This window comes from Acipenser ruthenus, chromosome 44, assembly GCF_902713425.1.
Source record: "Acipenser ruthenus chromosome 44, fAciRut3.2 maternal haplotype, whole genome shotgun sequence".
In the NCBI taxonomy this organism is placed as follows: domain Eukaryota; kingdom Metazoa; phylum Chordata; class Actinopteri; order Acipenseriformes; family Acipenseridae; genus Acipenser; species Acipenser ruthenus.
Window position 1 is genome coordinate 3198700 of NC_081232.1, and position 17781 is coordinate 3216480.

Below are 17781 nucleotides of genomic sequence, written 5' to 3' on the forward strand. Positions count from 1 at the left end.
CATTTTTGTAATTACATTTTACAATTGAAATGTGTGGAAGACAAAAGGAAATTTTGGAGGAATCACCCCCAGCTCACTAAACATAAAAGTCATGAAAGCAGAAATGCAATCGCCTGCGGCCACACCACCTTGAATAAGCCTGATCTCAGAAGCTAAGCAATGTTGGGCTTGGTTAGTACTTGGATGGGAGACCACCTGGGAATATCAAGTGCTGCAGGCATTACATTTTTGTAATTACATTTTACAATTGAAATGTGTGGAGGACAAAAGGAAATTTTGGAGGAATCACCCCCAGCTCACTAAACATAAAAGTCATGAAAGCAGAAATGCAATCGCCTGCGGCCACACCACCTTGAATAAGCCTGATCTCGCCTGATCTCAGAAGCTAAGCAATGTTGGGCTTGGTTAGTACTTGAATGGGAGACCACCTGGGAATATCAAGTGCTGCAGGCATTACATTTTTGTAATTACATTTTACAATTGAAATGTGTGGAGGACAAAAGGAAATTTTGGAGGAATCACCCCCAGCTCACTAAACATAAAAGTCATGAAAGCAGAAATGCAATCGCCTGCGGCCACACCACCTTGAATAAGCCTGATCTCGTCTGATCTCAGAAGCTAAGCAATGTTGGGCTTGATTAGTACTTGGATGGGAGACCACCTGGGAATATCAAGTGCTGCAGGCATTACATTTTACAATTGAAATGTGTGGAGGACAAAAGGAAATTTTGGAGGAATCACCCACAGCTCCCTAAACATAAAAGTCATGAAAGCAGAAATGCAATCGCCTGCGGCCACACCACCTTGAATAAGCCTGATGTCAGAAGCTAAGCAATGTTGGGCTTGGTTAGTACTTGGATGGGAGACCACCTGGGAATATCAAGTGCTGCAGGCATTACATTTTACAATTGAAATGTGTGGAGGACAAAAGGAAATTTTGGAGGAATCACCCCCAGCTCACTAAACATAAAAGTCATGAAAGCAGAAATGCAATCGCCTGCGGCCACACCACCTTGAATAAGCCTGATCTCGTCTGATCTCAGAAGCTAAGCAATGTTGGGTTTGGTTAGTACTTGGATGGGAGACCACCTGGGAATATCAAGTGCTGCAGGCATTACATTTTTGTAATTACATTTTACAATTGAAATGTGTGGAGGACAAAAGGAAATTTTGGAGGAATCACCCCCAGCTCACTAAACATAAAAGCCATGAAAGCAGAAATGCAATCGCCTGCGGCCACACCACCTTGAATAAGCCTGATCTCGTCTGATCTCAGAAGCTAAGCAATGTTGGGTTTGGTTAGTACTTGGATGGGAGACCACCTGGGAATATCAAGTGCTGCAGGCATTACATTTTTGTAATTACTTTTTACAATTGAAATGTGTGGAGGACAAAAGGAAATTTTGGAGGAATCACCCCCAGCTCACTAAACATAAAAGTCATGAAAGCAGAAATGCAATCGCCTGCGGCCACACCACCTTGAATAAGCCTGATCTCGTCTGATCTCAGAAGCTAAGCAATGTTGGGCTTGATTAGTACTTGGATGGAAGACCACCTGGGAATATCAAGTGCTGCAGGCATTACATTTTTGTAATTACATTTTACAATTGAAATGTGTGGAGGACAAAAGGAAATTTTGGAGGAATCACCCCCAGCTCACTAAACATAAAAGCCATGAAAGCAGAAACGCAATCGCCTGCGGCCACACCACCTTGAATAAGCCTGATCTCGTCTGATTTCAGAAGCTAAGCAATGTTGGGCTTGGTTAGTACTTGGATGGGAGACCACCTGGGAATATCAAGTGCTGCAGGCATTACATTTTACAATTGAAATGTGTGGAGGACAAAAGGAAATTTTGGAGGAATCACCCCCAGCTCACTAAACATAAAAGTCATGAAAGCAGAAATGCAATCGCCTGCGGCCACACCACCTTGAATAAGCCTGATCTCGTCTGATCTCAGAAGCTAAGCAATGTTGGGCTTGGTTAGTACTTGGATGGGAGACCACCTGGGAATATCAAGTGCTGCAGGTATTACATTTTACAATTGAAATGTGTGGAGGACAAAAGGAAATTTTGGAGGAATCACCCCCAGCTCCCTAAACATAAAAGTCATGAAAGCAGAAATGCAATCGCCTGCAGCCACACCACCTTGAATAAGCCTGATCTCGTCTGATCTCAGAAGCTAAGCAATGTTGGGCTTGGTTAGTACTTGGATGGGAGACCACCTGGGAATATCAAGTGATGCAGGCATTACATTTTACAATTGAAATGTGTGGAGGACAAAAGGAAATTTTGGAGGAATCACCCCCAGCTCACTAAACATAAAAGTCATGAAAGCAGAAATACAATCGCCTGCGGCCACACCACCTTGAATAAGCTTGATCTCGTCTGATCTCAGAAGCTAAGCAATGTTGGGCTTGGTTAGTACTTGGATGGGAGACCACCTGGGAATATCAAGTGCTGCAGGCATTACATTTTACAATTGAAATGTGTGGAGGACAAAAGGAAATTTTGTAGGAATCACCCCCAGCTCACTAAACATAAAAGTCATGAAAGCAGAAATGCAATCGCCTGCGGCCACACCACCTTGAATAAGCCTGATCTCGTCTGATCTCCGAAGCTAAGCAATGTTGGGCTTGGTTAGTACTTGGATGGGAGACCACCTGGGAATATCAAGTGCTGCAGGCATTACATTTTACAATTGAAATGTGTGGAGGACAGAAGGAAATTTTGGAGGAATCACCCCCAGCTCACTAAACATAAAAGTCATGAAAGCAGAAATGCAATCGCCTGTGGCCACACCACCTTGAATAAGCCTGATCTCAGAAGCTAAGCAATGTTGGGCTTGGTTAGTACTTGGATGGGAGACCACCTGGGAATATCAAGTGCTGCAGGCATTACATTTTACAATTGAAATGTGTGGAGGACAAAAGGAAATTTTGGAGGAATCACCCCCAGCTCACTAAACATAAAAGTCATGAAAGCAGAAATGCAATCGCCTGCGGCCACACCACCTTGAATAAGTCTGATCTCAGAAGCTAAGCAATGTTGGGCTTGGTTAGTACTTGGATGGGAGACCACCTGGGAATATCAAGTGCTGCAGGCATTACATTTTACAATTGAAATGTGTGGAGGACAAAAGGAAATTTTGGAGGAATCACCCCCAGCTCACTAAACATAAATGTCATGAAAGCAGAAATGCAATCGCCTGCGGCCACACCACCTTGAATAAGCCTGATCTCAGAAGCTAAGCAATGTTGGGCTTGGTTAGTACTTGGATGGGAGACCACCTGGGAATATCAAGTGCTGCAGGCATTACATTTTTGTAATTACATTTTACAATTGAAATGTGTGGAGGACAAAAGGAAATTTTGGAGGAATCACCCCCAGCTCACTAAACATAAAAGTCATGAAAGCAGAAATGCAATCGCCTGCGGCCACACCACCTTGAATAAGCCTGATCTCGTCTGATCTCAGAAGCTAAGCAATGTTGGGCTTGGTTAGTACTTGGATGGGAGACCACCTGGGAATATCAAGTGCTGCAGGCATTACATTTTACAATTGAAATGTGTGGAGGACAAAAGGAAATTTTGGAGGAATCACCCCCAGCTCACTAAACATAAAAGTCATGAAAGCAGAAATGCAATCGCCTGCGGCCACACCACCTTGAATAAGCCTGATCTCGTCTGATCTCAGAAGCTAAGCAATGTTGGGCTTGGTTAGTACTTGGATGGGAGACCACCTGGGAATATCAAGTGCTGCAGGCATTACATTTTACAATTGAAATGTGTGGAGGACAAAAGGAAATTTTGGAGGAATCACCCCCAGCTCACGAAACATAAACGTCATGAAAGAAGAAATGCAATCGCCTGCGGCCACACCACCTTGAATAAGCCTGATCTCGTCTGTTCTCAGAAGCTAAGCAATGTTGGGCTTGGTTAGTACTTGGATGGGAGACCACCTGGGAATATCAAGTGCTGCAGGCATTACATTTTTGTAATTACATTTTACAATTGAAATGTGTGGAGGACAAAAGGAAATTTTGGAGGAATCACCCCCAGCTCACTAAACATAAAAGTCATGAAAGCAGAAATGCAATCGCCTGCGGCCACACCACCTTGAATAAGCCTGATCTCGTCTGATCTCAGAAGCTAAGCAATGTTGGGCTTGGTTAGTACTTGGATGGGAGACCACCTGGGAATATCAAGTGCTGCAGGCATTACATTTTACAATTGAAATGTGTGGAGGACAAAAGGAAATTTTGGAGGAATCACCCCCAGCTCACTAAACATAAAAGTCATGAAAGCAGAAATGCAATCGCCTGCGGCCACACCACCTTGAATAAGCCTGATCTCGTCTGATCTCAGAAGCTAAGCAATATTGGGCTTGGTTAGTACTTGGATGGGAGACCACCTGGGAATATCAAGTGCTGCAGGCATTACATTTTACAATTGAAATGTGTGGAGGACAAAAGGAAATTTTGGAGGAATCACCCCCAGCTCACTAAACATAAAAGTCATGAAAGCAGAAATGCAATCGCCTGCGGCCACACCACCTTGAATAAGCCTGATCTCGTCTGATCTCAGAAGCTAAGCAATGTTGGGCTTGGTTAGTACTTGGATGGGAGACCACCTGGGAATATCAAGTGCTGCAGGCATTACATTTTACAATTGAAATGTGTGGAGGACAAAAGGAAATTTTGGAGGAATCACCCCCAGCTCACTAAACATAAAAGTCATGAAAGCAGAAATGCAATCGCCTGCGGCCACACCACCTTGAATAAGCCTGATCTCGTCTGATCTCAGAAGCTAAGCAATGTTGGACTTGGTTAGTACTTGGATGGGAGACCACCTGGGGATATCAAGTGCTGCAGGCATTACATTTTACAATTGAAATGTGTGGAGGACAAAAGGAAATTTTGGAGGAATCACCCCCAGCTCCCTAAACATAAAAGTCATGAAAGCAGAAATGCAAACGCCTGCGGCCACACCACCTTGAATAAGCCTGATCTCAGAAACTAAGCAATGTTGGGCTTGGTTAGTACTTGCATGGGAGACCACCTGGGAATATCAAGTGCTGCAGGCATTACATTTTACAATTGAAATGTGTGGAGGACAAAAGGAAATTTTGGAGGAATCACCCCCAGCTCACTAAACATAAAAGTCATGAAAGCAGAAATGCAATCGCCTGCGGCCACACCACCTTGAATAAGTCTGATCTCAGAAGCTAAGCAATGTTGGGCTTGGTTAGTACTTGGATGGGAGACCACCTGGGAATATCAAGTGCTGCAGGCATTACATTTTACAATTGAAATGTGTGGAGGACAAAAGGAAATTTTGGAGGAATCACCCCCAGCTCACTAAACATAAATGTCATGAAAGCAGAAATGCAATCTCCTGCGGCCACACCACCTTGAATAAGCCTGATCTCGTCTGATCTCAGAAGCTAAGCAATGTTGGGCTTGGTTAGTACTTGGATGGGAGACCACCTGGGAATATCAAGTGCTGCAGGCATTACATTTTACAATTGAAATGTGTGGAGGACAAAAGGAAATTTTGGAGGAATCACCCCCAGCTCCCTAAACATAAAAGTCATGAAAGCAGAAATGCAAACGCCTGCGGCCACACCACCTTGAATAAGCCTGATCTCAGAAGCTAAGCAATGTTGGGCTTGGTTAGTACTTGGATGGGAGACCACCTGGGAATATCAAGTGCTGCAGGCATTACATTTTACAATTGAAATGTGTGGAGGACAAAAGGAAATTTTGGAGGAATCACCCCCAGCTCACTAAACATAAAAGTCATGAAAGCAGAAATGCAATCGCCTGCGGCCACACCACCTTGAATAAGCCTGATCTCGTCTGATCTCAGAAGCTAAGCAATGTTGGGCTTGGTTAGTACTTGGATGGGAGACCACCTGGGAATATCAAGTGCTGCAGGCATTACATTTTACAATTGAAATGTGTGGAGGACAAAAGGAAATTTTGGAGGAATCACCCCCAGCTCACTAAACATAAAAGTCATGAAAGCAGAAATGCAATCGCCTGCGGCCACACCACCTTGAATAAGCCTGATCTCGTCTGATCTCAGAAGCTAAGCAATGTTGGGCTTGATTAGTACTTGGATGGGAGACCACCTGGGAATATCAAGTGCTGCAGGCATTACATTTTACAATTGAAATGTGTGGAGGACAAAAGGAAATTTTGGAGGAATCACCCCCAGCTCACGAAACATAAACGTCATGAAAGAAGAAATGCAATCGCCTGCGGCCACACCACCTTGAATAAGCCTGATCTCGTCTGTTCTCAGAAGCTAAGCAATGTTGGGCTTGGTTAGTACTTGGATGGGAGACCACCTGGGAATATCAAGTGCTGCAGGCATTACATTTTTGTAATTACATTTTACAATTGAAATGTGTGGAGGACAAAAGGAAATTTTGGAGGAATCACCCCCAGCTCACTAAACATAAAAGTCATGAAAGCAGAAATGCAATCGCCTGCGGCCACACCACCTTGAATAAGCCTGATCTCGTCTGATCTCAGAAGCTAAGCAATGTTGGGCTTGATTAGTACTTGGATGGGAGACCACCTGGGAATATCAAGTGCTGCAGGCATTACATTTTACAATTGAAATGTGTGGAGGACAAAAGGAAATTTTGGAGGAATCACCCCCAGCTCACTAAACATAAAAGTCATGAAAGCAGAAATGCAATCGCCTGCGGCCACACCACCTTGAATAAGCCTGATCTCGTCTGATCTCAGAAGCTAAGCAATGTTGGGCTTGGTTAGTACTTGGATGGGAGACCACCTGGGAATATCAAGTGCTGCAGGCATTACATTTTACAATTGAAATGTGTGGAGGACAAAAGGAAATTTTGGAGGAATCACCCCCAGCTCACTAAACATAAAAGTCATGAAAGCAGAAATGCAATCGCCTGCGGCCACACCACCTTGAATAAGCCTGATCTCGTCTGATCTCAGAAGCTAAGCAATGTTGGGCTTGGTTAGTACTTGGATGGGAGACCACCTGGGAATATCAAGTGCTGCAGGCATTACATTTTACAATTGAAATGTGTGGAGGACAAAAGGAAATTTTGGAGGAATCACCCCCAGCTCACTAAACATAAAAGTCATGAAAGCAGAAATGCAATCGCCTGCGGCCACACCACCTTGAATAAGCCTGATCTCGTCTGATCTCAGAAGCTAAGCAATGTTGGACTTGGTTAGTACTTGGATGGGAGACCACCTGGGGATATCAAGTGCTGCAGGCATTACATTTTACAATTGAAATGTGTGGAGGACAAAAGGAAATTTTGGAGGAATCACCCCCAGCTCACTAAACATAAAAGTCATGAAAGCAGTAATGCAATCGCCTGCGGCCACACCACTTTGAATAAGCCTGATCTCGTCTGATCTCAGAAGCTAAGCAATGTTGGGCTTGGTTAGTACTTGGATGGGAGACCACCTGGGAATATCAAGTGCTGCAGGCATTACATTTTACAATTGAAATGTGTGGAGGACAAAAGGAAATTTTGGAGGAATCACCCCCAGCTCCCTAAACATAAAAGTCATGAAAGCAGAAATGCAAACGCCTGCGGCCACACCACCTTGAATAAGCCTGATCTCAGAAGCTAAGCAATGTTGGGCTTGGTTAGTACTTGGATGGGAGACCACCTGGGAATATCAAGTGCTGCAGGCATTACATTTTACAATTGAAATGTGTGGAGGACAAAAGGAAATTTTGGAGGAATCACCCCCAGCTCACTAAACATAAAAGTCATGAAAGCAGAAATGCAATCGCCTGCGGCCACACCACCTTGAATAAGCCTGATCTCGTCTGATCTCAGAAGCTAAGCAATGTTGGGCTTGGTTAGTACTTGGATGGGAGACCACCTGGGAATATCAAGTGCTGCAGGCATTACATTTTACAATTGAAATGTGTGGAGGACAAAAGGAAATTTTGGAGGAATCACCCCCAGCTCACTAAACATAAAAGTCATGAAAGCAGAAACGCAATCGCCTGCGGCCACACCACCTTGAATAAGCCTGATCTCGTCTGATCTCAGAAGCTAAGCAATGTTGGGCTTGGTTAGTACTTGGATGGGAGACCACCTGGGAATATCAAGTGCTGCAGGCATTACATTTTACAATTGAAATGTGTGGAGGACAAAAGGAAATTTTGGAGGAATCACCCCCAGCTCACTAAACATAAAAGTCATGAAAGCAGAAATGCAATCGCCTGCGGCCACACCACCTTGAATAAGCCTGATCTCGTCTGATCTCAGAAGCTAAGCAATGTTGGGCTTGGTTAGTACTTGGATGGGAGACCACCTGGGAATATCAAGTGCTGCAGGCATTACATTTTACAATTGAAATGTGTGGAGGACAAAAGGAAATTTTGGAGGAATCACCCCCAGCTCACTAAACATAAAAGTCATGAAAGCAGAAATGCAATCCCCTGCGGCCACACCACCTTGAATAAGCCTGATCTCGTCTGATCTCAGAAGCTAAGCAATGTTGGACTTGGTTAGTACTTGGATGGGAGACCACCTGGGGATATCAAGTGCTGCAGGCATTACATTTTACAATTGAAATGTGTGGAGGACAAAAGGAAATTTTGGAGGAATCACCCCCAGCTCACTAAACATAAAAGTCATGAAAGCAGAAATGCAATCGCCTGCGGCCACACCACCTTGAATAAGCCTGATCTCGTCTGATCTCAGAAGCTAAGCAATGTTGGGCTTGGTTAGTACTTGGATGGGAGACCACCTGGGAATATCAAGTGCTGCAGGCATTACATTTTTGTAATTACATTTTACAATTGAAATGTGTGGAGGACAAAAGGAAATTTTGGAGGAATCACCCCCAGCTCACTAAACATAAAAGTCATGAAAGCAGAAATGCAATCGCCTGCGGCCACACCACCTTGAATAAGCCTGATCTCGTCTGATCTCAGAAGCTAAGCAATGTTGGGCTTGGTTAGTACTTGGATGGGAGACCACCTGGGAATATCAAGTGCTGCAGGCATTACATTTTACAATTGAAATGTGTGGAGGACAAAAGGAAATTTTGGAGGAATCACCCCCAGCTCACTAAACATAAAAGTCATGAAAGCAGAAATGCAATCGCCTGCGGCCACACCACCTTGAATAAGCCTGATCTCGTCTGATCTCAGAAGCTAAGCAATGTTGGGCTTGGTTAGTACTTGGATGGGAGACCACCTGGGAATATCAAGTGCTGCAGGCATTACATTTTACAATTGAAATGTGTGGAGGATAAAAGGAAATTTTGGAGGAATCACCCCCAGCTCACTAAACATAAAAGTCATGAAAGCAGAAATGCAATCGCCTGCGGCCACACCACCTTGAATAAGCCTGATCTCGTCTGATCTCAGAAGCTAAGCAATGTTGGGCTTGGTTAGTACTTGGATGGGAGACCACCTGGGAATATCAAGTGCTGCAGGCATTACATTTTACAATTGAAATGTGTGGAGGACAAAAGGAAATTTTGGAGGAATCACCCCCAGCTCACTAAACATAAAAGTCATGAAAGCAGAAATGCAATCGCCTGCGGCCACACCACCTTGAATAAGCCTGATCTCGTCTGATCTCAGAAGCTAAGCAATGTTGGGCTTGGTTAGTACTTGGATGGGAGACCACCTGGGAATATCAAGTGCTGCAGGCATTACATTTTTGTAATTACATTTTACAATTGAAATGTGTGGAGGACAAAAGGAAATTTTGGAGGAATCACCCCCAGCTCACTAAACATAAAAGTCATGAAAGCAGAAATGCAATCGCCTGCGGCCACACCACCTTGAATAAGCCTGATCTCGTCTGATCTCAGAAGCTAAGCAATGTTGGACTTGGTTAGTACTTGGATGGGAGACCACCTGGGGATATCAAGTGCTGCAGGCATTACATTTTACAATTGAAATGTGTGGAGGACAAAATGAAATTTTGGAGGAATCACCCCCAGCTCACTAAACATAAAAGTCATGAAAGCAGAAATGCAATCGCCTGCGGCCACACCACCTTGAATAAGTCTGATCTCGTCTGATCTCAGAAGCTAAGCAATGTTGGGCTTGGTTAGTACTTGGATGGGAGACCACCTGGGAATATCAAGTGCTGCAGGCATTACATTTTACAATTGAAATGTGTGGAGGACAAAAGGAAATTTTGGAGGAATCACCCCCAGCTCCCTAAACATAAAAGTCATGAAAGCAGAAATGCAATCGCCTGCGGCCACACCACCTTGAATAAGCCTGATCTCGTCTGATCTCAGAAGCTAAGCAGTGTTGGGCTTGGTTAGTACTTGGATGGGATACCACCTGGGAATATCAAGTGCTGCAGGCATTACATTTTTGTAATTACATTTTACAATTGAAATGTGTGGAGGACAAAAGGAAATTTTGGAGGAATCACCCCCAGCTCACTAAACATAAAAGTCATGAAAGCAGAAATGCAATCGCCTGCGGCCACACCACCTTGAATAAGCCTGATCTCGTCTGATCTCAGAAGCTAAGCATTGTTGGGCTTGGTTAGTACTTGGATGGGAGACCACCTGGGAATATCAAGTGCTGCAGGCATTACATTTTACAATTGAAATGTGTGGAGGACAAAAGGAAATTTTGGAGGATTCACCCCCAGCTCACTAAACATAAAAGTCATGAAAGCAGAAATGCAATCGCCTGCGGCCACACCACCTTGAATAAGCCTGATCTCGCCTGATCTCAGAAGCTAAGCAATGTTGGGCTTGGTTAGTACTTGGATGGGAAACCACCTGGGAATATCAAGTGCTGCAGGCATTACATTTTTGTAATTACATTTTACAATTGAAATGTGTGGAGGACAAAAGGAAATTTTGGAGGAATCACCCCCAGCTCACTAAACATAAAAGTCATGAAAGCAGAAATGCAATCGCCTACGGCCACACCACCTTGAATAAGCCTGATCTCGTCTGATCTCAGAAGCTAAGCAATGTTGGGCTTGGTTAGTACTTGGATGGGAGACCACCTGGGAATATCAAGTGCTGCAGGCATTACATTTTACAATTGAAATGTGTGGAGGACAAAAGGAAATTTTGGAGGAATCACCCCCAGCTCACTAAACATAAAAGTCATGAAAGCAGAAATGCAATTGCCTGCGGCCACACCACCTTGAATAAGCCTGATCTCGTCTGATCTCAGAAGCTAAGCAATGTTGGGCTTGATTAGTACTTGGATGGGAGACCACCTGGGAATATCAAGTGCTGCAGGCATTACATTTTACAATTGAAATGTGTGGAGGACAAAAGGAAATTTTGGAGGAATCACCCCCAGCTCACTAAACATAAAAGTCATGAAAGCAGAAATGCAATCGCCTGCGGCCACACAACCTTGAATAAGCCTGATCTCGTCTGATCTCAGAAGCTAAGCAATGTTGGGCTTGATTAGTACTTGGATGGGAGACCACCTGGGAATATCAAGTGCTGCAGGCATTACATTTTACAATTGAAATGTGTGGAGGACAAAAGGAAATTTTGGAGGAATCACCCCCAGCTCCCTAAACATAAAAGTCATGAAAGCAGAAATGCAATCGCCTGCGGCCACACCACCTTGAATAAGCCTGATCTCAGAAGCTAAGCAATGTTGGGCTTGGTTAGTACTTGGATGGGAGACCACCTGGGAATATCAAGTGCTGCAGGCATTACATTTTTGTAATTACATTTTACAATTGAAATGTGTGGAGGACAAAAGGAAATTTTGGAGGATTCACCCCCAGCTCACTAAACATAAAAGTCATGAAAGCAGAAATGCAATCGCCTGCAGCCACACCACCTTGAATAAGCCTGATCTCGTCTGATCTCAGAAGCTAAGCAATGTTGGGCTTGGTTAGTACTTGGATGGGATACCACCTTGGAATATCAAGTGCTGCAGGCATTACATTTTTGTAATTACATTTTACAATTGAAATGTGTGGAGGACAAAAGGAAATATTGGAGGAATCACCCCCAGCTCACTAAACATAAAAGTCATGAAAGCAGAAATGCAATCGCCTGCGGCCACACCACCTTGAATAAGCCTGATCTCGTCTGATCTCAGAAGCTAAGCAATGTTGGGCTTGGTTAGTACTTGGATGGGAGACCACCTGGGAATATCAAGTGCTGCAGGCATTACATTTTACATTTGAAATGTGTGGAGGACAAAAGGAAATTTTGGAGGAATCACCCCCAGCTCACTAAACATAAAAGTCATGAAAGCAGAAATGCAATCGCCTGCGGCCACACCACCTTGAATAAGCCTGATCTCGTCTGATCTCAGAAGCTAAGCAATGTTGGGCTTGGTTAGTACTTGGATGGGAGACCACCTGGGAATATCAAGTGCTGCAGGTATTACATTTTACAATTGAAATGTGTGGAGGACAAAAGGAAATTTTGGAGGAATCACCCCCAGCTCCCTAAACATAAAAGTCATGAAAGCAGAAATGCAATCGCCTGCAGCCACACCACCTTGAATAAGCCTGATCTCGTCTGATCTCAGAAGCTAAGCAATGTTGGGCTTGGTTAGTACTTGGATGGGAGACCACCTGGGAATATCAAGTGCTGCAGGCATTACATTTTTGTAATTACATTTTACAATTGAAATGTGTGGAGGACAAAAGGAAATTTTGGAGGAATCACCCCCAGCTCACTAAACATAAAAGTCATGAAAGCAGAAATGCAATCGCCTGCAGCCACACCACCTTGAATAAGCCTGATCTCGCCTGATCTCAGAAGCTAAGCAATGTTGGGCTTGGTTAGTACTTGGATGGGAGACCACCTGGGAATATCAAGTGCTGCAGGCATTACATTTTACAATTGAAATGTGTGGAGGACAAAAGGAAATTTTGGAGGAATCACCCCCAGCTCACTAAACATAAAAGTCATGAACGCAGAAATGCAATCGCCTGCGGCCACACCACCTTGAATAAGCCTCATCTCAGAAGCTAAGCAATGTTGGGCTTGGTTAGTACTTGGATGGGAGACCACCTGGGAATATCAAGTGATGCAGGCATTACATTTTACAATTGAAATGTGTGGAGGACAAAAGGAAATTTTGGAGGAATCACCCCCAGCTCACTAAACATAAAAGTCATGAAAGCAAAAATGCAATCGCCTGCGGCCACACCACCTTGAATAAGCTTGATCTCGTCTGATCTCAGAAGCTAAGCAATGTTGGGCTTGGTTAGTACTTGGATGGGAGACCACCTGGGAATATCAAGTGCTGCAGGCATTACATTTTACAATTGAAATGTGTGGAGGACAAAAGGAAATTTTGGAGGAATCACCCCCAGCTCACTAAACATAAAAGTCATGAAAGCAGAAATGCAATCGCCTGCGGCCACACCACCTTGAATAAGCCTGATCTCGTCTGATCTCAGAAGCTAAGCAATGTTGGGTTTGGTTAGTACTTGGATGGGAGACCACCTGGGAATATCAAGTGCTGCAGGCATTACATTTTACAATTGAAATGTGTGGAGGACAGAAGGAAATTTTGGAGGAATCACCCCCAGCTCACTAAACATAAAAGTCATGAAAGCAGAAATGCAATCGCCTGCAGCCACACCACCTTGAATAAGCCTGATCTCAGAAGCTAAGCAATGTTGGGCTTGGTTAGTACTTGGATGGGAGACCACCTGGGAATATCAAGTGCTGCAGGCATTACATTTTACAATTGAAATGTGTGGAGGACAAAAGGAAATTTTGGAGGAATCACCCCCAGCTCACTAAACATAAAAGTCATGAAAGCAGAAATGCAATCGCCTGCGGCCACACCACCTTGAATAAGCCTGATCTCGTCTGATCTCAGAAGCTAAGCAATGTTGGGCTTGGTTAGTACTTGGATGGGAGACCACCTGGGAATATCAAGTGCTGCAGGCATTACATTTTACAATTGAAATGTGTGGAGGACAAAAGGAAATTTTGGAGGAATCACCCCCAGCTCACTAAACATAAAAGTCATGAAAGCAGAAATGCAATCGCCTGCGGCCACACCACCTTGAATAAGCCTGATCTCGTCTGATCTCAGAAGCTAAGCAATGTTGGGCTTGGTTAGTACTTGGATGGGAGACCACCTGGGAATATCAAGTGCTGCAGGCATTACATTTTTGTAATTACATTTTACAATTGAAATGTGTGGAGGACAAAAGGAAATTTTGGAGGAATCACCCCCAGCTCACTAAACATAAAAGTCATGAAAGCAGAAATGCAATCGCCTGCGGCCACACCACCTTGAATAAGCCTGATCTCAGAAGCTAAGCAATGTTGGGCTTGGTTAGTACTTGGATGGGAGACCACCTGGGAATATCAAGTGCTGCAGGCATTACATTTTTGTAATTACATTTTACAATTGAAATGTGTGGAGGACAAAAGGAAATTTTGGAGGAATCACCCCCAGCTCACTAAACATAAAAGTCATGAAAGCAGAAATGCAATCGCCTGCAGCCACACCACCTTGAATAAGCCTGATCTCGTCTGATCTCAGAAGCTAAGCAATGTTGGGCTTGGTTAGTACTTGGATGGGAGACCACCTGGGAATATCAAGTGCTGCAGGCATTACATTTTACAATTGAAATGTGTGGAGGACAAAAGGAAATTTTGGAGGAATCACCCCCAGCTCACTAAACATAAAAGTCATGAAAGCAGAAAAGCAATCACCTGCGGCCACACCACCTTGAATAAGCCTGATCTCGTCTGATCTCAGAAGCTAAGCAATGTTGGGCTTGGTTAGTACTTGGATGGGAGACCACCTGGGAATATCAAGTGCTGCAGGCATTACATTTTACAATTGAAATGTGTGGAGGACAAAAGGAAATTTTGGAGGAATCACCCCCAGCTCACTAAACATAAAAGTCATGAAAGCAGAAAAGCAATCGCCTGCGGCCACACCACCTTGAATAAGCCTGATCTCGTCTGATCTCAGAAGCTAAGCAATGTTGGGCTTGGTTAGTACTTGGATGGGAGACCACCTGGGAATATCAAGTGCTGCAGGCATTACATTTTACAATTGAAATGTGTGGAGGACAAAAGGAAATTTTGGAGGAATCACCCCCAGCTCCCTAAACATAAAAGTCATGAAAGCAGAAATGCAATCGCCTGCGGCCACACCACCTTGAATAAGCCTGATCTCAGAAGCTAAGCAATGTTGGGCTTGGTTAGTACTTGGATGGGAGACCACCTGGGAATATCAAGTGCTGCAGGCATTACATTTTTGTAATTACATTTTACAATTGAAATGTGTGGAGGCCAAAAGGAAATTTTGGAGGAATCACCCCCAGCTCCCTAAACATAAAAGTCATGAAAGCAGAAATGCAATCGCCTGCGGCCACACCACCTTGAATAAGCCTGATCTCGTCTGATCTCAGAAGCTAAGCAATGTTGGGCTTGGTTAGTACTTGGATGGGAGACCACCTGGGAATATCAAGTGCTGCAGGCATTACATTTTACAATTGAAATGTGTGGAGGACAAAAGGAAATTTTGGAGGAATCACCCCCAGCTCCCTAAACATAAAAGTCATGAAAGCAGAAATGCAATCGCCTGCGGCCACACCACCTTGAATAAGCCTGATCTCAGAAGCTAAGCAATGTTGGGCTTGGTTAGTACTTGGATGGGAGACCACCTGGGAATATCAAGTGCTGCAGGCATTACATTTTTGTAATTACATTTTACAATTGAAATGTGTGGAGGACAAAAGGAAATTTTGGAGGAATCACCCCCAGCTCACTAAACATAAAAGTCATGAAAGCAGAAATGCAATCGCCTGCGGCCACACCACCTTGAATAAGCCTGATCTCAGAAGCTAAGCAATGTTGGGCTTGGTTAGTACTTGGATGGGAGACCACCTGGGAATATCAAGTGCTGCAGGCATTACATTTTTGTAATTACATTTTACAATTGAAATGTGTGGAGGCCAAAATGAAATTTTGGAGGAATCACCCCCAGCTCACTAAACATAAAAGTCATGAAAGCAGAAATGCAATCGCCTGCGGCCACACCACCTTGAATAAGCCTGATCTCGTCTGATCTCAGAAGCTAAGCAGCGTTGGGCTTGGTTAGTACTTGGATGGGAGACCACCTGGGAATATCAAGTGCTGCAGGCATTACATTTTTGTAATTACATTTTACAATTGAAATGTGTGGAGGACAAAAGGAAATTTTGGAGGAATCACCCCCAGCTCACTAAACATAAAAGTCATGAAAGCAGGAATGCAATCGCCTGCGGCCACACCACCTTGAATAAGCCTGATCTCGCCTGATCTCAGAAGCTAAGCAATGTTGGGCTTGGTTAGTACTTGGATGGGAGACCACCTGGGAATATCAAGTGCTGCAGGCATTACATTTTACAATTGAAATGTGTGGAGGACAAAAGGAAATTTTGGAGGAATCACCCCCAGCTCACTAAACATAAAAGTCATGAAAGCAGAAATGCAATCGCTTGCGGCCACACCACCTTGAATAAGCCTGATCTCGTCTGATCTCAGCAGCTAAGCAGTGTTTGGCTTGGTTAGTACTTGGATGGGAGACCACCTGGGAATATCACGTGCTGCAGGCATTACATTTTTGTAATTACATTTTACAATTGAAATGTGTGGAGGACAAATGGAAATTTTGGAGGAATCACCCCCAGCTCACTAAACATAAAAGTCATGAAAGCAGAAATGCAATCGCCTGCGGCCACACCACCTTGAATAAGCCTGATCTCGTCTGATCTCAGAAGCTAAGCAATGTTGGGCTTGGTTAGTACTTGGATGGGAGACCACCTGGGAATATCAAGTGCTGCAGGCATTACATTTTACAATTGAAATGTGTGGAGGCCAAAAGGAAATTTTGGAGGAATCACCCCCAGCTCACTAAACATAAAAGTCATGAAAGCAGAAATGCAATCGCCTGCGGCCACACCACCTTGAATAAGCCTGATCTCGTCTGATCTCAGAAGCTAAGCAATGTTGGGCTTGGTTAGTACTTGGATGGGAGACCACCTGGGAATATCAAGTGCTGCAGGCATTACATTTTTGTAATTACATTTTACAATTGAAATGTGTGGAGGACAAAAGGAAATTTTGGAGGAATCACCCCCAGCTCACTAAACATAAAAGTCATGAAAGCAGAAATGCAATCGCCTGTGGCCACACCACCTTGAATAAGCCTGATCTCGTCTGATCTCAGAAGCTAAGCAATGTTGGGCTTGGTTAGTACTTGGATGGGAGACCACCTGGGAATATCAAGTGCTGCAGGCATTACATTTTACAATTGAAATGTGTGGAGGCCAAAAGGAAATTTTGGAGGAATCACCCCCAGCTCACTAAACATAAAAGTCATGAAAGCAGAAATGCAATCGCCTGCGGCCACACCGCCTTGAATAAGCCTGATCTCGTCTGATCTCAGAAGCTAAGCAATGTTGGGCTTGATTAGTACTTGGATGGGAGACCACCTGGGAATATCAAGTGCTGCAGGCATTACATTTTACAATTGAAATGTGTGGAGGACAAAAGGAAATTTTGGAGGAATCACCCCCAGCTCACTAAACATAAAAGTCATGAAAGCAGAAATGTAGTCGCCTGCGGCCACACCACCTTGAATAAGCCTGATCTCAGAAGCTAAGCAATGTTGGGCTTGGTTAGTACTTGGATGGGAGACCACCTAGGTATATCAAGTGCTGCAGGCATTACATTTTACAATTGAAATGTGTGGAGGACAAAAGGAAATTTTGGAGGAATCACCCCCAGCTCACTAAACATAAAAGTCATGAAAGCAGAAATGCAA

The 17781-nt window shown here is 44.0% G+C and overlaps 61 non-coding genes and 19 pseudogenes across 61 annotated transcripts; all 80 read left to right on the forward strand.

Moving 5' to 3' along the window:
- The first annotated feature begins 111 nt into the window (after positions 1–111).
- On the forward strand, positions 112–220 carry LOC131714541 (5S ribosomal RNA; annotated as a pseudogene).
- Positions 221–334: 114 nt separating this feature from the next.
- LOC131712600 (5S ribosomal RNA) lies at positions 335–453 on the forward strand. The gene has a single exon (XR_009314491.1). It is a non-coding gene; the product is annotated as a 5S ribosomal RNA (ribosomal RNA).
- A 114-nt stretch (positions 454–567) lies between these two features.
- On the forward strand, positions 568–686 carry LOC131716673 (5S ribosomal RNA). The gene has a single exon (XR_009315559.1). It is a non-coding gene; the product is annotated as a 5S ribosomal RNA (ribosomal RNA).
- A 100-nt stretch (positions 687–786) lies between these two features.
- LOC131715909 (5S ribosomal RNA) lies at positions 787–895 on the forward strand (annotated as a pseudogene).
- Positions 896–995: 100 nt separating this feature from the next.
- On the forward strand, positions 996–1114 carry LOC131711206 (5S ribosomal RNA). The gene has a single exon (XR_009313089.1). It is a non-coding gene; the product is annotated as a 5S ribosomal RNA (ribosomal RNA).
- Positions 1115–1228: 114 nt separating this feature from the next.
- LOC131711207 (5S ribosomal RNA) lies at positions 1229–1347 on the forward strand. The gene has a single exon (XR_009313090.1). It is a non-coding gene; the product is annotated as a 5S ribosomal RNA (ribosomal RNA).
- Positions 1348–1461: 114 nt separating this feature from the next.
- LOC131709998 (5S ribosomal RNA) lies at positions 1462–1580 on the forward strand. Its single transcript, XR_009311863.1, has one exon. It is a non-coding gene; the product is annotated as a 5S ribosomal RNA (ribosomal RNA).
- A 114-nt stretch (positions 1581–1694) lies between these two features.
- On the forward strand, positions 1695–1813 carry LOC131711363 (5S ribosomal RNA). The gene has a single exon (XR_009313247.1). It is a non-coding gene; the product is annotated as a 5S ribosomal RNA (ribosomal RNA).
- A 100-nt stretch (positions 1814–1913) lies between these two features.
- Positions 1914–2032, forward strand: LOC131710409 (5S ribosomal RNA). Its single transcript, XR_009312281.1, has one exon. It is a non-coding gene; the product is annotated as a 5S ribosomal RNA (ribosomal RNA).
- Positions 2033–2132: 100 nt separating this feature from the next.
- Positions 2133–2251, forward strand: LOC131712249 (5S ribosomal RNA). The gene has a single exon (XR_009314142.1). It is a non-coding gene; the product is annotated as a 5S ribosomal RNA (ribosomal RNA).
- Positions 2252–2351: 100 nt separating this feature from the next.
- Positions 2352–2470, forward strand: LOC131710489 (5S ribosomal RNA). The gene has a single exon (XR_009312361.1). It is a non-coding gene; the product is annotated as a 5S ribosomal RNA (ribosomal RNA).
- A 100-nt stretch (positions 2471–2570) lies between these two features.
- On the forward strand, positions 2571–2689 carry LOC131711772 (5S ribosomal RNA). The gene has a single exon (XR_009313660.1). It is a non-coding gene; the product is annotated as a 5S ribosomal RNA (ribosomal RNA).
- Positions 2690–2789: 100 nt separating this feature from the next.
- Positions 2790–2898, forward strand: LOC131715425 (5S ribosomal RNA; annotated as a pseudogene).
- A 100-nt stretch (positions 2899–2998) lies between these two features.
- LOC131715738 (5S ribosomal RNA) lies at positions 2999–3107 on the forward strand (annotated as a pseudogene).
- A 100-nt stretch (positions 3108–3207) lies between these two features.
- Positions 3208–3316, forward strand: LOC131714542 (5S ribosomal RNA; annotated as a pseudogene).
- A 114-nt stretch (positions 3317–3430) lies between these two features.
- On the forward strand, positions 3431–3549 carry LOC131714778 (5S ribosomal RNA). The gene has a single exon (XR_009315253.1). It is a non-coding gene; the product is annotated as a 5S ribosomal RNA (ribosomal RNA).
- A 100-nt stretch (positions 3550–3649) lies between these two features.
- LOC131714791 (5S ribosomal RNA) lies at positions 3650–3768 on the forward strand. The gene has a single exon (XR_009315255.1). It is a non-coding gene; the product is annotated as a 5S ribosomal RNA (ribosomal RNA).
- A 100-nt stretch (positions 3769–3868) lies between these two features.
- LOC131711430 (5S ribosomal RNA) lies at positions 3869–3987 on the forward strand. Its single transcript, XR_009313313.1, has one exon. It is a non-coding gene; the product is annotated as a 5S ribosomal RNA (ribosomal RNA).
- Positions 3988–4101: 114 nt separating this feature from the next.
- Positions 4102–4220, forward strand: LOC131714802 (5S ribosomal RNA). Its single transcript, XR_009315257.1, has one exon. It is a non-coding gene; the product is annotated as a 5S ribosomal RNA (ribosomal RNA).
- Positions 4221–4320: 100 nt separating this feature from the next.
- LOC131711906 (5S ribosomal RNA) lies at positions 4321–4439 on the forward strand. The gene has a single exon (XR_009313795.1). It is a non-coding gene; the product is annotated as a 5S ribosomal RNA (ribosomal RNA).
- A 100-nt stretch (positions 4440–4539) lies between these two features.
- LOC131714813 (5S ribosomal RNA) lies at positions 4540–4658 on the forward strand. Its single transcript, XR_009315258.1, has one exon. It is a non-coding gene; the product is annotated as a 5S ribosomal RNA (ribosomal RNA).
- A 100-nt stretch (positions 4659–4758) lies between these two features.
- LOC131713065 (5S ribosomal RNA) lies at positions 4759–4877 on the forward strand. Its single transcript, XR_009314953.1, has one exon. It is a non-coding gene; the product is annotated as a 5S ribosomal RNA (ribosomal RNA).
- A 100-nt stretch (positions 4878–4977) lies between these two features.
- LOC131715901 (5S ribosomal RNA) lies at positions 4978–5086 on the forward strand (annotated as a pseudogene).
- A 100-nt stretch (positions 5087–5186) lies between these two features.
- LOC131715739 (5S ribosomal RNA) lies at positions 5187–5295 on the forward strand (annotated as a pseudogene).
- Positions 5296–5395: 100 nt separating this feature from the next.
- Positions 5396–5514, forward strand: LOC131710676 (5S ribosomal RNA). Its single transcript, XR_009312558.1, has one exon. It is a non-coding gene; the product is annotated as a 5S ribosomal RNA (ribosomal RNA).
- A 100-nt stretch (positions 5515–5614) lies between these two features.
- LOC131714543 (5S ribosomal RNA) lies at positions 5615–5723 on the forward strand (annotated as a pseudogene).
- A 100-nt stretch (positions 5724–5823) lies between these two features.
- On the forward strand, positions 5824–5942 carry LOC131714824 (5S ribosomal RNA). The gene has a single exon (XR_009315259.1). It is a non-coding gene; the product is annotated as a 5S ribosomal RNA (ribosomal RNA).
- Positions 5943–6042: 100 nt separating this feature from the next.
- LOC131716685 (5S ribosomal RNA) lies at positions 6043–6161 on the forward strand. Its single transcript, XR_009315571.1, has one exon. It is a non-coding gene; the product is annotated as a 5S ribosomal RNA (ribosomal RNA).
- Positions 6162–6261: 100 nt separating this feature from the next.
- On the forward strand, positions 6262–6380 carry LOC131711431 (5S ribosomal RNA). The gene has a single exon (XR_009313314.1). It is a non-coding gene; the product is annotated as a 5S ribosomal RNA (ribosomal RNA).
- A 114-nt stretch (positions 6381–6494) lies between these two features.
- Positions 6495–6613, forward strand: LOC131716696 (5S ribosomal RNA). Its single transcript, XR_009315582.1, has one exon. It is a non-coding gene; the product is annotated as a 5S ribosomal RNA (ribosomal RNA).
- Positions 6614–6713: 100 nt separating this feature from the next.
- LOC131714835 (5S ribosomal RNA) lies at positions 6714–6832 on the forward strand. The gene has a single exon (XR_009315260.1). It is a non-coding gene; the product is annotated as a 5S ribosomal RNA (ribosomal RNA).
- A 100-nt stretch (positions 6833–6932) lies between these two features.
- Positions 6933–7051, forward strand: LOC131714846 (5S ribosomal RNA). The gene has a single exon (XR_009315261.1). It is a non-coding gene; the product is annotated as a 5S ribosomal RNA (ribosomal RNA).
- Positions 7052–7151: 100 nt separating this feature from the next.
- On the forward strand, positions 7152–7270 carry LOC131713066 (5S ribosomal RNA). Its single transcript, XR_009314954.1, has one exon. It is a non-coding gene; the product is annotated as a 5S ribosomal RNA (ribosomal RNA).
- Positions 7271–7370: 100 nt separating this feature from the next.
- LOC131714674 (5S ribosomal RNA) lies at positions 7371–7489 on the forward strand. The gene has a single exon (XR_009315243.1). It is a non-coding gene; the product is annotated as a 5S ribosomal RNA (ribosomal RNA).
- Positions 7490–7589: 100 nt separating this feature from the next.
- LOC131714544 (5S ribosomal RNA) lies at positions 7590–7698 on the forward strand (annotated as a pseudogene).
- Positions 7699–7798: 100 nt separating this feature from the next.
- On the forward strand, positions 7799–7917 carry LOC131714857 (5S ribosomal RNA). Its single transcript, XR_009315262.1, has one exon. It is a non-coding gene; the product is annotated as a 5S ribosomal RNA (ribosomal RNA).
- A 100-nt stretch (positions 7918–8017) lies between these two features.
- On the forward strand, positions 8018–8136 carry LOC131714868 (5S ribosomal RNA). Its single transcript, XR_009315263.1, has one exon. It is a non-coding gene; the product is annotated as a 5S ribosomal RNA (ribosomal RNA).
- A 100-nt stretch (positions 8137–8236) lies between these two features.
- LOC131714879 (5S ribosomal RNA) lies at positions 8237–8355 on the forward strand. Its single transcript, XR_009315264.1, has one exon. It is a non-coding gene; the product is annotated as a 5S ribosomal RNA (ribosomal RNA).
- A 100-nt stretch (positions 8356–8455) lies between these two features.
- On the forward strand, positions 8456–8574 carry LOC131713957 (5S ribosomal RNA; annotated as a pseudogene).
- A 100-nt stretch (positions 8575–8674) lies between these two features.
- Positions 8675–8793, forward strand: LOC131714890 (5S ribosomal RNA). The gene has a single exon (XR_009315265.1). It is a non-coding gene; the product is annotated as a 5S ribosomal RNA (ribosomal RNA).
- Positions 8794–8907: 114 nt separating this feature from the next.
- Positions 8908–9026, forward strand: LOC131714902 (5S ribosomal RNA). The gene has a single exon (XR_009315267.1). It is a non-coding gene; the product is annotated as a 5S ribosomal RNA (ribosomal RNA).
- A 100-nt stretch (positions 9027–9126) lies between these two features.
- LOC131714913 (5S ribosomal RNA) lies at positions 9127–9245 on the forward strand. Its single transcript, XR_009315268.1, has one exon. It is a non-coding gene; the product is annotated as a 5S ribosomal RNA (ribosomal RNA).
- A 100-nt stretch (positions 9246–9345) lies between these two features.
- LOC131714924 (5S ribosomal RNA) lies at positions 9346–9464 on the forward strand. The gene has a single exon (XR_009315270.1). It is a non-coding gene; the product is annotated as a 5S ribosomal RNA (ribosomal RNA).
- A 100-nt stretch (positions 9465–9564) lies between these two features.
- LOC131714935 (5S ribosomal RNA) lies at positions 9565–9683 on the forward strand. Its single transcript, XR_009315271.1, has one exon. It is a non-coding gene; the product is annotated as a 5S ribosomal RNA (ribosomal RNA).
- Positions 9684–9797: 114 nt separating this feature from the next.
- On the forward strand, positions 9798–9916 carry LOC131713067 (5S ribosomal RNA). The gene has a single exon (XR_009314955.1). It is a non-coding gene; the product is annotated as a 5S ribosomal RNA (ribosomal RNA).
- Positions 9917–10016: 100 nt separating this feature from the next.
- On the forward strand, positions 10017–10135 carry LOC131711246 (5S ribosomal RNA). The gene has a single exon (XR_009313129.1). It is a non-coding gene; the product is annotated as a 5S ribosomal RNA (ribosomal RNA).
- A 100-nt stretch (positions 10136–10235) lies between these two features.
- On the forward strand, positions 10236–10354 carry LOC131711421 (5S ribosomal RNA). The gene has a single exon (XR_009313304.1). It is a non-coding gene; the product is annotated as a 5S ribosomal RNA (ribosomal RNA).
- A 114-nt stretch (positions 10355–10468) lies between these two features.
- On the forward strand, positions 10469–10587 carry LOC131710644 (5S ribosomal RNA). The gene has a single exon (XR_009312526.1). It is a non-coding gene; the product is annotated as a 5S ribosomal RNA (ribosomal RNA).
- A 100-nt stretch (positions 10588–10687) lies between these two features.
- Positions 10688–10806, forward strand: LOC131712710 (5S ribosomal RNA). Its single transcript, XR_009314600.1, has one exon. It is a non-coding gene; the product is annotated as a 5S ribosomal RNA (ribosomal RNA).
- A 114-nt stretch (positions 10807–10920) lies between these two features.
- LOC131712474 (5S ribosomal RNA) lies at positions 10921–11039 on the forward strand. Its single transcript, XR_009314365.1, has one exon. It is a non-coding gene; the product is annotated as a 5S ribosomal RNA (ribosomal RNA).
- Positions 11040–11139: 100 nt separating this feature from the next.
- On the forward strand, positions 11140–11258 carry LOC131716709 (5S ribosomal RNA). The gene has a single exon (XR_009315594.1). It is a non-coding gene; the product is annotated as a 5S ribosomal RNA (ribosomal RNA).
- A 100-nt stretch (positions 11259–11358) lies between these two features.
- LOC131711976 (5S ribosomal RNA) lies at positions 11359–11477 on the forward strand. Its single transcript, XR_009313865.1, has one exon. It is a non-coding gene; the product is annotated as a 5S ribosomal RNA (ribosomal RNA).
- A 100-nt stretch (positions 11478–11577) lies between these two features.
- LOC131714546 (5S ribosomal RNA) lies at positions 11578–11686 on the forward strand (annotated as a pseudogene).
- A 114-nt stretch (positions 11687–11800) lies between these two features.
- Positions 11801–11919, forward strand: LOC131712552 (5S ribosomal RNA). The gene has a single exon (XR_009314443.1). It is a non-coding gene; the product is annotated as a 5S ribosomal RNA (ribosomal RNA).
- Positions 11920–12033: 114 nt separating this feature from the next.
- LOC131714945 (5S ribosomal RNA) lies at positions 12034–12152 on the forward strand. The gene has a single exon (XR_009315272.1). It is a non-coding gene; the product is annotated as a 5S ribosomal RNA (ribosomal RNA).
- Positions 12153–12252: 100 nt separating this feature from the next.
- LOC131710410 (5S ribosomal RNA) lies at positions 12253–12371 on the forward strand. The gene has a single exon (XR_009312282.1). It is a non-coding gene; the product is annotated as a 5S ribosomal RNA (ribosomal RNA).
- Positions 12372–12471: 100 nt separating this feature from the next.
- On the forward strand, positions 12472–12590 carry LOC131720663 (5S ribosomal RNA). Its single transcript, XR_009319560.1, has one exon. It is a non-coding gene; the product is annotated as a 5S ribosomal RNA (ribosomal RNA).
- Positions 12591–12704: 114 nt separating this feature from the next.
- LOC131711942 (5S ribosomal RNA) lies at positions 12705–12823 on the forward strand. Its single transcript, XR_009313831.1, has one exon. It is a non-coding gene; the product is annotated as a 5S ribosomal RNA (ribosomal RNA).
- A 100-nt stretch (positions 12824–12923) lies between these two features.
- On the forward strand, positions 12924–13032 carry LOC131716512 (5S ribosomal RNA; annotated as a pseudogene).
- Positions 13033–13132: 100 nt separating this feature from the next.
- Positions 13133–13251, forward strand: LOC131710490 (5S ribosomal RNA). Its single transcript, XR_009312362.1, has one exon. It is a non-coding gene; the product is annotated as a 5S ribosomal RNA (ribosomal RNA).
- A 100-nt stretch (positions 13252–13351) lies between these two features.
- On the forward strand, positions 13352–13470 carry LOC131711208 (5S ribosomal RNA). Its single transcript, XR_009313091.1, has one exon. It is a non-coding gene; the product is annotated as a 5S ribosomal RNA (ribosomal RNA).
- A 100-nt stretch (positions 13471–13570) lies between these two features.
- LOC131715280 (5S ribosomal RNA) lies at positions 13571–13679 on the forward strand (annotated as a pseudogene).
- A 100-nt stretch (positions 13680–13779) lies between these two features.
- On the forward strand, positions 13780–13898 carry LOC131714956 (5S ribosomal RNA). Its single transcript, XR_009315273.1, has one exon. It is a non-coding gene; the product is annotated as a 5S ribosomal RNA (ribosomal RNA).
- A 100-nt stretch (positions 13899–13998) lies between these two features.
- Positions 13999–14117, forward strand: LOC131714967 (5S ribosomal RNA). The gene has a single exon (XR_009315274.1). It is a non-coding gene; the product is annotated as a 5S ribosomal RNA (ribosomal RNA).
- A 114-nt stretch (positions 14118–14231) lies between these two features.
- On the forward strand, positions 14232–14340 carry LOC131714547 (5S ribosomal RNA; annotated as a pseudogene).
- Positions 14341–14454: 114 nt separating this feature from the next.
- Positions 14455–14573, forward strand: LOC131720665 (5S ribosomal RNA). The gene has a single exon (XR_009319562.1). It is a non-coding gene; the product is annotated as a 5S ribosomal RNA (ribosomal RNA).
- Positions 14574–14673: 100 nt separating this feature from the next.
- Positions 14674–14792, forward strand: LOC131710811 (5S ribosomal RNA). The gene has a single exon (XR_009312693.1). It is a non-coding gene; the product is annotated as a 5S ribosomal RNA (ribosomal RNA).
- Positions 14793–14892: 100 nt separating this feature from the next.
- Positions 14893–15011, forward strand: LOC131714978 (5S ribosomal RNA). The gene has a single exon (XR_009315275.1). It is a non-coding gene; the product is annotated as a 5S ribosomal RNA (ribosomal RNA).
- A 100-nt stretch (positions 15012–15111) lies between these two features.
- LOC131714548 (5S ribosomal RNA) lies at positions 15112–15220 on the forward strand (annotated as a pseudogene).
- Positions 15221–15334: 114 nt separating this feature from the next.
- Positions 15335–15453, forward strand: LOC131714989 (5S ribosomal RNA). Its single transcript, XR_009315276.1, has one exon. It is a non-coding gene; the product is annotated as a 5S ribosomal RNA (ribosomal RNA).
- A 100-nt stretch (positions 15454–15553) lies between these two features.
- On the forward strand, positions 15554–15662 carry LOC131714549 (5S ribosomal RNA; annotated as a pseudogene).
- Positions 15663–15776: 114 nt separating this feature from the next.
- LOC131714550 (5S ribosomal RNA) lies at positions 15777–15885 on the forward strand (annotated as a pseudogene).
- A 114-nt stretch (positions 15886–15999) lies between these two features.
- Positions 16000–16118, forward strand: LOC131710348 (5S ribosomal RNA). The gene has a single exon (XR_009312220.1). It is a non-coding gene; the product is annotated as a 5S ribosomal RNA (ribosomal RNA).
- A 114-nt stretch (positions 16119–16232) lies between these two features.
- On the forward strand, positions 16233–16351 carry LOC131711543 (5S ribosomal RNA). The gene has a single exon (XR_009313429.1). It is a non-coding gene; the product is annotated as a 5S ribosomal RNA (ribosomal RNA).
- A 100-nt stretch (positions 16352–16451) lies between these two features.
- On the forward strand, positions 16452–16570 carry LOC131714303 (5S ribosomal RNA; annotated as a pseudogene).
- A 114-nt stretch (positions 16571–16684) lies between these two features.
- LOC131715000 (5S ribosomal RNA) lies at positions 16685–16803 on the forward strand. Its single transcript, XR_009315277.1, has one exon. It is a non-coding gene; the product is annotated as a 5S ribosomal RNA (ribosomal RNA).
- A 100-nt stretch (positions 16804–16903) lies between these two features.
- Positions 16904–17022, forward strand: LOC131715012 (5S ribosomal RNA). Its single transcript, XR_009315279.1, has one exon. It is a non-coding gene; the product is annotated as a 5S ribosomal RNA (ribosomal RNA).
- A 114-nt stretch (positions 17023–17136) lies between these two features.
- On the forward strand, positions 17137–17255 carry LOC131710115 (5S ribosomal RNA). Its single transcript, XR_009311984.1, has one exon. It is a non-coding gene; the product is annotated as a 5S ribosomal RNA (ribosomal RNA).
- Positions 17256–17355: 100 nt separating this feature from the next.
- Positions 17356–17474, forward strand: LOC131718045 (5S ribosomal RNA). Its single transcript, XR_009316939.1, has one exon. It is a non-coding gene; the product is annotated as a 5S ribosomal RNA (ribosomal RNA).
- Positions 17475–17574: 100 nt separating this feature from the next.
- Positions 17575–17683, forward strand: LOC131716272 (5S ribosomal RNA; annotated as a pseudogene).
- The last annotated feature ends 98 nt before the right edge of the window (positions 17684–17781 follow it).